We start from the raw sequence: 14,806 nt of genomic DNA, 5'->3' as shown, positions 1-14,806 counted from the left end.
TCCTTCTTCCAGAACTACTCATTCAGTAGAGGTCTCTAAAATAAGATTAATCTTCTTTTAGCCATTACTTCTGATATTTTCTCAAAATTTTTGTATATCTCCTCATTACTTCTCATTTTCCAGCCATCTGTAGCTTGTATTGCAACCATTATTTTCTAATAATGCTCCTTTGTGGAACCTCTGTTCTGTCCAGCTTATAGTTCATCATTAGGCATCCTCATCCATGTAAACATCCTGGTCATACCACTGTGGGATAGTGTTTAAATTTGTTTTTTTTAGTTGTACATTTCTTGTTGTAAATATCCTTTGTCAAACGATTTGCTCTGTCCAGTTTGCTGACTCTTGCATCTACTGTTAATTCTTCTAGTCCATTTTGTTGTACAGTTTGTCCAATATATTTAAATTTACTTACTAATGCTATTTTACATTTTTGTTTTTCTAAGAATGTTGATGCATTGTTTGAAATTGTCATCAATGTTGTTTTTTCGTCTGAAATTTTGGGACCAGCTCTCTTTGCTATTTCTTCCAAAAGATTTCTTTTAATAACTGTCTGTCAGATTTTTTGAAAGTATATCAGAATCATCTGCAGAAGCCAGGCAGTTTACCTTAATTCCATTTGTTTTTCGTCCTAAAACTATTGGTTCAATTTTGTGATTTTTTTTCTCCAAATTCCAATAACTTTCTATTTTTTCTAGAATGTAGTGTTACAGTAAAGGTGATAAACTGTCCCCTTGTCTAACACCAGTTTTTATTTCAAATGGTTGAGATACTTCTCCCATAAATTTAGCTTCAGTCACCCTATTTGCTAGTGTTTTGAGGATTATGTTTGCTTTAACACAAAATTCTTTGATGATTTTACCCATAATTTCTCTGCCTACCAAATCAAATGTTTTCTTGAAACCAATACGTGATACTATTATTGGTTTGGTGATTAACAGTCTGTGGAGAATTATCAATTTTCTAATAAACATCTGTTCTGTGCAGGGTCTTCCCTTTCTAGAGCTCCTTGAGATTCTCCCAGTTATTTGTCTAAAGTTTCTACAACTCTGTCCAGAGAATTTTTGATAATATTTTGTATACCACTGGCAGAAGTCAGGCATCTCTGCAATTGTTGACATTTTGTGTGTCCCCTTTTTTTCATAGCTGTGGATTAATGCTTTCAATAATCTCTTCAGCTTTCCAAATGTTCTCAAACAGCAGTTGTAGATCATTTGTGTGTTCTGACTATTTCAATAATTTTGCTGTAGTGGAGTCTTCATTTGTTGCTTTGAAGTTTTGGAATGATTTGATGGCTTCATGAATTTATTGTTCTGTTAGTGGAAAATCTTCCTCCAGATGTTGTGGGACTGCTATTATATATTGCTACAATGTGCTGTTATTGTTATTGTTGTTGTTGTTGTTGTTGTTGTTGTTTGGTTGCCTGTTCTTCAGCACTATCTTTCTGTTTCGTTTATCTATTTGCCACCATTTTAGCCCATTTACCGGTATTTTCAGCTTGTTCTTCACTTATTTGACCTTTTGGTGGCTCCTCTTGAAGAGATCTTATTTCTCAGCATTTAAAATTACATTATCTGCTGCTCTTTCGCATCTGAATTTCATCATGTCCAGTCTAGTTTTTTCATTCATTTAACCATCCATCTTCCATGACTCAAGATCCTAAATTTTCATCCTTATTTCTTGAACAGTCTCATTTCTCTTTTTACATTTTCCAGATGAAGAAACTTTTGGTCCTCAAAGCTAAGATTAGTATCACTTTTTTTTATTTGTTTCTGCCTATGGCTGCTATATCTCTTTAGTTAGAATATTTTCTCTCTCTGTATTTGATTATAGTCTAAGTCTGAATATTTTTATAAGTACATTTATTGCTGTAGCAATGAGTAAAATAAATTGTATTGCACTGCCTGTAGCATGTAGCACCATTTTGACTGTTAGTCCTCTTGCTGTACAAAAAGTAGCTTTGATGATTACTTAATGCAAGTATTTTGTAAGAGCTGTGGAATGGTTAGTATCTGTTTATATTTTTCTGATTAATTCAAGCTCGTCAATGCACATCCTGTGTTAAGGAAATATTTGCACTGAATTTACTGTGTGTTAAATATAAGCAGTGGATCCATTGGGGTAGTCTTTTTGGTAGAAATATGTCAAGGTGAACAAAACAGGAGATGGTGAAGGAAGAGAGGGAAAAGATCAACATTTGCTTCTCATCAGCAATATAACTGGGTTGAAACATTCAGTGAAAATTATCTGTGACAGGAAGTTGTCAGAAATACATTTTTTGAAGAAACTTTATGTTTGTATAAGCATTTATTAAATTTAAAAATTGGATTTCATGTGTTAATACAAAAGATAATGTTTTGCATTGCAGGCATGCTGAACCTGTCAAAGATGAAGAATCGGCCAATGATTCTTATTGGAGGATAACAGTATGTATAACTTAAACTTGAGATTCTTGAAAATAAAGCTAGTCAGTATTTCTTAACAGTACTGATTTAAATACATCTAAAAGATCGCTGTTACCTAAATGAAAGTTGACGAGCAAAGTCTTAGTGGACATTTGTATAAATTTGTCATAGGTGTTATTTACAAGAAGAGTAAATAGTTTCAATAGGAATGTGGTGAGACATTTAACAAATGTGATGACCACACATTAATAGGACCTTGTAACACTACCATTATGATATTAGTATGCTTTTATGTAAATAACAGAAACCCTGTCCCTATGTTGCCACGTATAACCCTCTTACTAAAATTTAGTTTAGTTTCCAAATAAAATACACTGTGGACGGATAGTCCTGTTTATAGGAAAAGATAATCAATAGAGTTATCCTTCTTACAGGATTTACCGTGTGTTGCATCTAATGGATAAGTAAATTGGACTATTCACTTCTTTTCCTAAGATCTTACCCAGTGGCTAGATAGAAACACAGTATGAATAATAATATACTGAAGCTAGGACAACTCATTTCCAAGTTCATTTAGTGGTTTAAAACATGTACTTAATGGTCACCAACCTATCCTGGCAATGAAATAGTGAAGTATTGGAGAAGCAGAAATGTGAATTTTGCCTACTTTCTTGCTACTGTTTAGTTTGGCTCTTCGAATAAATTACCCCACTTAAACAATTTTGGGCTACATCTTTATACATTATGATTTAAAAAAAGAAAAAGCCCAGTAGATAACTTCAAGGAAGGTAAAAAAAATTAGCCGGGGATGGGGGGAACAACCTTTAGAAAAGCACTTTCCATAATCAAGAAACTTAAATACTTAGACACTAAAGCACACACTTTTTAACTGAACATTTCACTTAAAGAAAACCTCTTTCTTGGTGGAATTTACTTTCAAAAGCTATTATTCTTTGAACTAATTCTGTATAGCCATCTAACAGGTTCTAGTAACTTGGCTTCACTCTGATTGAATTTTATGTAAGCAAACTATAACACTTTGCAATAGTTAAGAAAACATTTTTATTATTTACACTAAAGCAATTTAAATGGTGCCTCTTTATATTAACTTGGCACTTCAAAATGGCTCTGAGCACTATGGGACTTAACATCTATGGTCATCAGTCCCCTCTTGGCACTTCACTCTGATTGAATTTTATGTAAGCAAACTATAACACTTTGCAATAGTTAAGAAAACATTTTTATTATTTACACTAAAGCAATTTAAATGGTTCCTCTTTATATTAACTTGGCACTTCATAAGTCTGTAAAACAGGACACTCGGATCAATCAAACACCAGGAAGGAACCCTATACAGATGTATGATTAGGATGAAATGACAGGGTGAGCCAGTTTCCGTAAATTTCAAGAATGATTATTAAATCACAGTTTAAATTAATGGTTCATGCTGTACAAAGGTAAAAATAGAAAAAAATCTTATCTGGTGGCTATAGGCTTGGGTTTGGCGAACAGTTATGACGGCTACACTACCCACACTATGGCCTGCAAGTTTCTTGCTGTATGGGCTCAATTTCTCTTCTTGGCTTCATTCAGTTTTACATACAGTAGCTCAACAACTCGCAGCTATGCTGTAAGCTGTTTGCAGTCTTCAACCAAGGCATTTTTATGAAAATTTGCAGGCAAAGCTTCTGCTCCACAAAGGAGTTACCTCAATCACTGCTGCCTACAGACTGTGTGACTTACTTCCCACACTTGCTCAAGGTAGCACGCCAATTCGCCTTTCGCACCTTTTCCACTCCCCACAGCTATTTTCGTTTCAAACAAAAGCACACTGGCTTTTACATAACACCTATTTCTTACATTGTTCCTAAGCATGACCATTTCTTAAATTGTCAAATTTACATCAACATGAACAATTTATACACACAAATATTTTTAAATACAAAATGTTATCAAAACATTATTTAGACCCTTGGTATCCTTTGTAGAGGACTTGGGCAGGTTTGTCCCATCCTAGTACACATTATTTTGTTACCTCCCTTCAGATATTCCATTTAGCTACATCTACAATAATTCCCAATGTTCTGCCTTTTGAGGTGTCCAGTGCGGGTTGTTTTTATTTTTTATTTGATATGCGTATTCCATAGATCCGTACATGCGAGTGATTCGCCTGGATGTGGAACGTGTCAATACAATTGTACAAATACAATTAATGCTACAGAATAGTAATATAATTCAATGATATAGATATTACAAGCTGTCATTAAACTAGTATAGCAATTCTCAACATAACATTATAACTATAACATTAACACTATAACATTAACATAATATTGTATCATCCATCTAATAACTAAGAGACTAAATACATCTATTATTAAGGGAGGGCATTACTTCTGGAAAAGAATTCATCTAACGAGTACAGTGGATGGTCGAGCAGGTATTTTTTTAACATACCTTTGAACAGCGTTTCATTTTCTATTGTACATTTAATATAATTAGGCAATGCATTAAAAGTCTTTATAGCCGCATACTTTACTCCCTTCTGTACAAGTGTTAAATTTTTTAGTTCAACATGTAGATCATCTTTACCTCTAGTATTGTAGTTATAGTATGAACAATTTGTTTCATACTGAGCATAGTCTTTATTAACTACATTCATCAGAGAGTATATGTACTGACATGTTGTGGTCAGAATACCTAACTGTATAAAAAGTTTTCTACATGAGGTTCGTGGAGGAATCCCACACATGATTCTGACTGCTCTCTTCTGAGCATTTAAGATTTTTTTTGAGGCTGGTGAATTACCCCAGAATATTATTCCGTAACTCATTAATGAGTGAAAGTACCCAAAGTAAGACGATTTTAAAATGTTGATGTCCCCAAAATGAGTAATTATTCTTAGAGTAAAAGTTGCTGATGAAAGCCTTTTTAGAGTAAGGGACACATGCTGTTCCCAGTTGAGCCTACTGTCAATGTGAACCCCCAGGAATTTAGTGGATTGCACCTGTTCTAGTTCCTGGTTGTCATGAGCAATTACTATACTTTCTAGAGTTTTATTTTTGTGTGGAACTGTATAAAATTAGTTTTTTTAATATTAACTGAAAGAGAATTAATTGAAAACCAAGCTGTAACTTCTCTGAGTATATCATTAACATCAGTCTCCATATCAGCAGTAGACTGACCATCAACGACAATGCTTGTATCATCAGCAAACATTGTGAATTCACAATTTTTACTAATGGACAGGGGTAAATCATTAACATATATTAAAAACAGCAAGGGTCCAAGGACAGATCCCTGGGGAACTCCATGCTGAATTTTGCCCCATTCAGAATCCACTAGATTAGGAGATCCTTTGTTGCAGCCATGTAGAACCACCTTTTGTTTCCTGTCTTGAAGATATGATTTTAGCCAGTTACCTATAGGCCCTTTGATTCCGTAATGATAGACCTTCTCCAAGAGTATCTTGTGGTTTACACAATCAAAGGCCTTGGAAATATCACAGAAGACACTAACTGGTGACTTCTTACTATTAATAGGCTCCAAGACATCATTTGTGAGTGAATATATGGCAGACTCTGTGGAAACCCCTTTTTGAAAACCATACTGTCTGTGGTTAATAATATTAAGTTTATCAAGATGTGCCACAATCCTGTTATACACTGCCTTTTCAAGAACCTTTGAGAATGTTGTTAAGAGAGAGACAGGACGATAATTTTTTACATCTGTAGCATCGCCAGACTTGAAAAGAGGTCTCACAGTGGCATATTTCATTCTCTCTGGAACAACTCCCTCATAAAGAGACATGTTGCAAATGTGAGCAAGTACTACACTTACATCATTACTGCAGGCTTTCAACAGTTTATTAGAGATGTTATCTATACCTGAAGATCCTTTACTTTTCAATGAGTGAATTATTTTTTTTATTTCATTAACAGTTATGGGTGTTACATTTATATCATTAAAACATTGTGGGAGGTTAAGTTTCAGAATATCTAAAGCTTCTCTTAGGTCACCACTGAACCTATTTGAGAGGTGACACTTAGAAAGTGGTTGTTAAATGTGTCTGCTATCTGTTTACTATCAGTTATTTCCAAATCGTTAATTTTTAGGACAGCAGATTTTTCATTGTCAGATGGTGAAGTACCTGTTTCCCTCTTTATTACATTCCAAATCGTTCTGATTTTATTGTTTGAACAGTTAATTTTAGATTGCATGCACATACTTTTAGATTTTTTAATGACTTTAGTTAAGATTTTGCAGTATGTCCTATAATATTTCATCTGCAGGGGATTATTGGATTGTCTAGATATTATATACAGTTCCCTTTTTCTCTGGCATGATATTTTTATGCCCTTGGTCAGCCATGGTTTTTTGCTTGATTGCCTGTTCTGTAGTCTACAGACCTTTTTTGGAAAGACATTTTCAAATATATCTGATAATTCATCAGTAAATAAATTATATTTTGTATTAACATCATTTGCAAGATAAACATACCTCCAGTCAGTCTCCCGAATGCATAATTTGAATTTTTGGATATTTTCCTCATTCATGTTTCTAATGGTTTTCCACTGTGCACTAGCTTTGTTCTGATTTGTATTAAAGTTGTCAATTGTGAGTATTTGCCCATCATGATCAGAGAGTCCATTTATGACTTTTTCAACTTTGATGTGATTAGTTTTACTCATATCTACAAAGATATTGTCTATTAGAGTGCTGGAAGTGGCAGTAGTTCTTGTGGGAAAACTGACAGTGGAGACAAGGTTGTAGGTATGCATTAAGTTTGCAAACTCTGTCTTAGAAGATGAGCTTCCTAGGAAATCTATATTAAAATCTCCAGTCACTATAATGTCCCTATTTTTTCTTGTGAGATACAATAGCACAGAATCTAATTGTTTCATGAATACTTTAAAATTACCAGATGGAGCCCTGTATACTGCTACGATTACCAGTTTCTTGTTACCTTCTACTATTTCTGTGACACATGCCTCAAAGTCTTTCTCTACACAATATTTCTCTACATTTATTGTATCAAAGGACAGGCTGTTTTTCACATAAATAACTGCCCCACCTTTGCACATATGCTTTCTACAAAATGAGGTAGCTAAACCATAATTTGGTATATTGAGCATTTCAATGCCAAAAGTGATATGGTGTTCTGTCAGACAGAAAATATGAGCACAATTTGCGCCTGTTGGTTCATCAATATTTACAATAAATTGGTCTAACTTACAGAGCAGGCTTTGAATATTTTGGTGAAAAATTTTGAGCTCATTTTTAATTACATGATTAGTTGTGGTGTTACCATTGCTAGGACTGAGTTTTATTACTTTTGACATACCAGTATTACAGGAACAGTTTTCTGCAGGGAAGAGGGAGCTGTTGTGCTGGTAACACCCACATTTGTTGTTATTAACTACATTACTTACATTCTGATTGGAACCTTCCCCCTTCTGCCCCAGTACCATAAAAAATCCCCATTTGCAGCTGAGGACTTTCTTGATCTCAGGCACATCCTATGTGGAGCAGCTGCAGTCACTACTGTGATCCTTTTTGCCATAGAGGGTGGATCTCCTGTTGGTGAGGTTTCTACACTGTCGGCTTATACACTTGATCCTGTGGGGGTTGGTGTTGCTGTTTCTGCTATTGATGACTGTTCTTCCTCCTTAAATGCTGCTGCTTCACAAGTTGGCGGTGGACTAACGTTTCCCACTTGAGTTGTAACTGCTGGTGCTGTCTTGCTTTTGTATAAAGGACCTGTTTGTGTTGATTCACATACAGGTGCTGCTGCATATGAAGTCTTCCCTTCAGCTGTTCCATTAGGTTTGAAGGAGTATTTTGACGACACTGTATGTGTTTCTTCCAATGGTACAGTTTCAATGGACGCAGGTGCTTTTAGAATGATTGGAGGAGTGGTGTTTTCAAATAGTTTGAATGTTTCTGCTAATAATGCTTTAGCGAGTACACGTTTTCCTAGCCAGTTCCTGTGCATTCCATGCCGAGTAAAATGGTTTCTCTCTTCGGAATTACTGTCCAAAAACTTCACGTCCTTGAATGCTTTGCATACCTTTTGAAACATTCTGTTTGTGAATTTGATTTCATTATTTACACATGAACTGTTTATTAGGTCATGTCTATATGGGATGCTAACGATGATTGTTTTTCTTGGCGAGATTCTTTCCAGTGCATTTCGCAATGCTGTGATTGCATTTTTCGACTCATTTTTATAAACATCGTTAGCTCCAGCAATAATTACACAAACATCGTTTGGTTGAGGGCTTAAATCTTTAATTATTTGCTGGAAAGGAGCCCCGGGTTTTACTGTGGCAGTAACGGAAAATTTAGATTGCATATTCGTAAGAATAGTGGCTAAATCTCATCCATGGCTGTCTGCAAAGATATAAACTTTTGGTTTTGTCTCGTCTTCTCTCAATAATTTCATTTGTCGGTGTTTCTCTTGTGCAATGGGCGCAAACGAGTTTTTCGTAACTATAGCAGATATTGGAGCACTTTGAATTTCAGTAACGGTTTCTTTGAGAGTGTTGTAGTTTTCACTTTGTACATTTTTCACAAAAGGATTAAAATCGACATTCAAAGAATTAATTAACGATTCGATGTCATTCATATATTTTTTAGCTATTGCAAGTTCTTCTTTCAGCACATCAGAGATGAGTTCTTCAGTACCAGCATTATACATCTTGACTGCACTTTTTCGACCACTGCACTTAACAAAGCCACATACACAATTCGGATTTATCACTTTTCTGTTGTTCATACACGATAGATGGATCCATATATGTGAAAAAGAGCACAAACAAATACCGCTATGAATACTGTTTTGGCAGACTATGCACTTTAAACTAAATGTAATACGATTTTCTACGGCACGATTTACTACTGCTTGCATACTCGACGCCACTTCCTGGGTGTATTGTATCGAGTTAGCTTTTTCAAATTTCCATGTGGGTTTATCAATGTATTTTGTAACTGATATTTCAGCACCAATGATAACTTTTGTGAGCCAATGTACACTCCTTGAAAAATGTTTCAGTACCCACTATTGAGTGATTCAGTGGTAATTTGTTCTCATCAGTGGAAAAGATGGATGGGTAAGGTTTTGTATCAGTTTCCATCTGCCTGCCCAAAACGTTTTAAATTCCTTGGCATCAAACTTAGATAATTTCTTGTGTGTTGATCCATTCGAACAATGGTTCTCTATGTTTGTCTCTATTTATGTATCTCCGGGTTGTGTTTTGGAATTAAAATCTTAAACATATACGTGCTGTCTAGTTGCTGTGTGTAAGACTAGTGTCAGACACTTTCCGTTAGGTGATTTGTGGACTGATGTAATAACCAGGCCTTTGAGTTTTATTCTAATTACTTCTACATCACTAATTTTCTGACAGCTTAAGCCAGCATAATCCAAGAGCTGTTTCTTTTTTCATTTATTGTGGTAGCACCTAACAATTGAGAGGAGTATTGATATTGCTTTATATTGCGTAATCTTGCATGTAGCTTCTGAATTATCACCTAAATGCATTTCCTATAGAGCTATAATACTGATGGCATGCTCATCATCTAATTTGCTTTGGTAACTGCATTTGTCACTTGTTAATCCTACGTTAATTTGCATAATATGGACACCTTGCCTGATAATTTTTGACTGTAAGCTCTGAGAAGTGCTGGACCATCTTTTGTGTAGAGTTTTTGCTGTATGCTCCTGCAGTCACACTGCCTTGGTGGACCATCTCGGGGGTTGTCTACATGCCACACAACAGTCTTTTTGGTGTCCCGTGTGAATGATTCACTGGTAAATATCCTGTCCCATACACTTTTGTTTGTAGACAATACTTCTGTGTTAGCTGAAAATAGAGCCAGGAAGCAGTAGTCTCAGTACCTCAGAGAATTAGTTTCAGGTAAAGTATATGGATCTAACATATCTAAAATGCACATGGTTTAGTTTGGAAACCACACAAACACCCAAATGTACACACCCGCAGTAGCTGCACGGGGTGGGGTGGGGGGGTTGGGGGGGGGGGGGAGGGGGGGGGGCAGAGTGATTGGAGAAGACAGTACATTGTCTGAATGGGAAAAGATTGGTGGGTACAGAAGAGAGAAGGGAAAAGGTGAAGTGATACAGTGGGAAACAAATTAGCAGAGGTTTAGGTCAGGTGGATGGCACTAGATGTGCTGGAGAGACAATTTCCACCTGCGTAGGTCAGAGAAACTTGCACTGGAAGGGAATATCCAAATGGTATGTCTAGTGAAGCAGTTGTTGAAGTGGTGTACAGCCTCTTGGCAACTGCAATGTCAAGTCTGTGGTTTGCCACAGTTTGGTGCTGGACATTACTGCGAGTGAACAGTTGGTTACTTGTCATCCCTACATGGAAAATTGTATGGTAATTGCAGCATAGCTGATTTTTAACAGGTTGCTTTTGCACATGATCGTGCCTTTTATATGGTGGGAGATTCCTGCGACTGGACTGCTGTAGGAGGTGGTGGGTGGATCTGTGGGACAGGTCTTGCACCTGGGTCACTCACAGGATTAGGGGTGGACAAGGATGTTCTCTAGATTGTGTGGGCAGTGGAACATTACTTTGCAGGAATAGGGTAGTATCTTGAGTACAGTATACCCCATCTGAGATAGCCAAAGCCCCAGTGAAGGATGTGGTTGAGCTTTTCAAGGCCTGGGTGATTAGATGAGTGCTGACCATTGTCTGGTTAGCAGGGTTACAGGTGTGAAATGAGGAGATGGCACGGGAGGTCTATTTATGAATGAGACGGATAGGATACTGTGGCTCTGGTAGTGCTATTGCCATATTTAGACAACTCCTGCTTTCCACTGGGGATAGTGAGTCCACGTGTGACAAGGCTGCATGGAAGAGCCTTTTTGACATGGAATGGGTGACGGCTGTCAAAGTGGAGGGAGGTACTGTTGGTGGTTGGTCCACTTGACTTGTATTTATGGATATCGATGTCTAGTGATATGGCGCATTGAGTTGAGAATAATCAGGTTAAGATGATTTGGGAGTAGGTTTTTAGGTTATGGAAGAAGCAGTCTATACCATGAGTCCAGATCATGAAAATGTCTCAATTACTCTGAATCAGACAATGGGTTTTAGGTGTTGACAGGATAGGAAGGACTTCTCCTGATGGCCAATATAAAAGCTGGTATAGGATGGCACCATGCGAGTACCCATGGCAGTACGACAGATTTGTTTATACAGGGATAATCACTTAAAACCTGCACCACAAACATTGCAGAAATGGAAAGTGCTATTGATGTGTGGTTTTCACAGAATGGATTGGTAGTTGGGGGCTTATGCTAGTAACCAACCAACAGGTTGTAGTGATATTAGAAAGTGCATTTTTTGTGCAAACATAAACTTTTTTAAATGAAACTATGCCTATCGGTATTAACTAAAAGTAGGGTAAATTAGTCTATCAGCGGTGTTTGTTGCAGGAGTCTAGTGTGAGCCATTCATGAGATATCATATTTTGAAAAGGTCCCACGCCAACACTTGTACATTAGCTGTAAAGTTCCCACACCAACACTTGTACATTAGCTGCGGTAGCACACACCAAAGAACAGTCCAAGTCCATACACTAGTTATGTGGATTGTGACCAGTAATGAGACAATTGATCATCACAGGCTGTGTTCAAAATGACCACTGGCAGCACCAGTATATGCTCCCATTCTGGTATGGAAAGACTGCTGCACACATACCAGTATTTCAGCAGGGACAATCTGACAGGCTGCAGTAATACATCATTGCATATCATCAGATGTAGTTGGTATGCCCTTGTAGACAGTCTTTCAGCTTTCCCCATAGAAAAAAAGTCTCCAGGCATGAAATTTGGCGAATGGATCAACCGAGATACAGGTCCTCTGCATCCAATCTAATGATTTGTAAACAGTTTGTGAAGCCATGTTGTACTTCGTGCACTGTGAGTTGTACAGCCATCGTATTGGTACCACAAGTTGCTCCTAGTCTGCAGAGGAATCTCTTCTAGCATCCGTGGAAGATGATTTGTTAGGAGGCTGTGATACTTGTGCGCATTCAGTGTTCTTTCTAAGAAAAACGGGCCTATGAGCTGATGGTTCACTGCCTCACACCACACGTTTACACTCCAAGGATGCTGAGATTCCACCTGCCACAGCCAAAGACAATTGTTAACAGACCAATTGTGCTTATTTCAGCACTTTACCAGGCCACGATTGTTAAAATTTCCTTCACCGCTAAACAAGATACATGATACAGCTGGAGTATCCTGTCTTAATTCCCATGTATGGAAGTTAACACAATTCTCTTGATCAATTCCATGCAGCTCTTTATAGAAAGGGATACACCTATATCAATGGAGAATGCATAGGACACTTGCCCGATTAATGCCATTTCCACATGCGATTGTGCAAGAGGTAACATGTGGATCAACTACTTGTTTCATCTGTTATGTTGCTAAGAGTTAGGCTATGACTTCCACATAACTGGTTGAAGAGGTTGCCTAGCAACTACCCACACACACAAACACACTGTAAGCAAACAACATCATACCTAGCAACTACCCACACACACACACAAACACACTGTAAGCAAACAACATCATACCTAGCAACTACCCAGATTGAGTGGCACAAACTAGTATTGGTGTGGAAACTTTTAAAAATACTGTATCTCATTGACAACCTGTACTAGAATCCTGCAACAAACCCCACTGACATTCTGATTTACCATATTTTTAGTTTGTTAATGTCAGTAAGCACAGTTTCATTTAAAAAGTGTACATCTGCGCAAGAAAGGATTTTTACAATCTGTTGATTGGGTAACAGTAATGAGTCCCTGTCTACCAATCCATTCAGTCAAAGCCGCAAATCAATAGCACTTCATACTTGTGGTGCGAGCTTTAGGCATTTCACCCTGTGACTCGGTCTTTGAAAGTGAAATAATTGTGAGTCAGGATGTGTTTGGGGAAGGGGATTTGGAAAGAGGTGGTGGGTTTGGTATCAGGAGGATGTTTGGAAAGTGAGGCCATGGGCATGGGGGATGTTGTAAAATGATGTTGCATCCATAGTAACCAGCAAGGAGTCATGTGGTAGCAAAACAGGAACTGCAGAAAGGCGGTGAAGGAAGTAAGCATTGTCTTCACTGTAGGATGGGAGGTTACAGACAATGGTTTGCATGTGATGTTCAGTGGGAGGATTGTACCCAGCCACAGTTGGGCAAGTGGAGAGACCTGTGTAGTTGGGTTGGCGAATAGGTAAAAAGGAAGGAGTGGTGTGAGGAGGGAGATAGATCCAGGAGTCAGGTTATGGGATGGACTTAAGGTCTTGGAGAGCTGCTGGAGTCTTGTTGGAATTCACGGATGTGATCATGGTTGTAAGGTTTGTATGCAGAGGTGTTAGAAAGTTGGTGAAGACTCTCAGCCACATAGTCACTATGATTCATGAACACTGTGATGAAGCTTTTATCTGTAGGAAAGATGATAAGGCACGGATTGATTTTAAGGATATGGGTAGCTGTGTGTTAGATAGGAGTGATGTTGGTCTCACTAGGGAGGATTTAGGAAAGGAAAGTAAGGCCGGTTTAGAAGTGATGAATTCCTGAAAGATAACCAAGAGATGACTGGCTGGAATGGGAGGTTCAGGGTGGGAGGGAGGCTGGAACTGTTTTAAGCAAGGTTCTATGTGAGGTTTTTGTTGGCTGTTATTAGTGGGATGCATCATCATCATCATTTAAGACTGATTATGCCTTTCCGCATTCAGTCTGGAGCATAGTCTTGATCTATTTCAACAGTTTTTATACCCCTTCCCTTCCAACACACACACACTAGCCACCAAGGAAGAGCCTACAGCTTTGATTCAAACCCCCCCCCCCCGCCTCTTCCAGTCATACCCTCATACCTCCGTAACGCACATTGAAGAAATTTCAGCTGCAGAGATTAGGTAAGGAAAGAAGGTCCTTTACAAGTCCAGCACACTTGAATTTAGGTTTTGGGCTAACGGTGAGGCCTTTAGAAAGTACCAAGACGTCTGCAGGGCTAAGAGTTGTGGCAGAAAGGTTGACAACAGTTTTACAGGATTGGTGCTTAGGATGTATATATCTCATGGAGGATGGAGGAATTCGTTGCGATTGTGGAAGATGGAGTATCGAACAAAGCATAGTTAGGGAGGTATGAGGGTACGACCGGGGGGGGGGGGGGGGGGGGGTGGGAGGGGGTTGAATCAAAGCTGTAGGCTCTTCCTTGGTGGCTAGTGTGTGTGTGTGTGTGTGTGTGTGTGTGTGTGTGTGTGTGTGTGTGTGTGTGTTGGAAGGGAAGGGGTATAAAAACTGTAGAAATAGATCAAGACTTCACGACAACTAGCAGGTTTAAACGGGTGGGTGTTGTAATAGATATGTAG

At 38.0% G+C, this 14,806-nt stretch overlaps 2 protein-coding genes across 2 annotated transcripts in view; both read left to right on the top strand.

Moving 5' to 3' along the window:
• LOC126483668 (molybdenum cofactor biosynthesis protein 1-like) overlaps positions 1–14,806 on the top strand; it is a 324,074-nt gene that overhangs the window by 170,683 nt on the left and 138,585 nt on the right. The window lies entirely within an intron of this gene.
• LOC126483669 (cyclic pyranopterin monophosphate synthase-like) overlaps positions 1–14,806 on the top strand; it is a 79,314-nt gene that overhangs the window by 24,792 nt on the left and 39,716 nt on the right. The window lies entirely within an intron of this gene.

Source organism: Schistocerca serialis, chromosome 6, assembly GCF_023864345.2.
Source record: "Schistocerca serialis cubense isolate TAMUIC-IGC-003099 chromosome 6, iqSchSeri2.2, whole genome shotgun sequence".
Taxonomy (NCBI): domain Eukaryota; kingdom Metazoa; phylum Arthropoda; class Insecta; order Orthoptera; family Acrididae; genus Schistocerca; species Schistocerca serialis.
The sequence above is the reverse complement of the archived record's forward strand: the minus strand, read 5'-3'. Positions and strand labels throughout refer to the sequence as shown.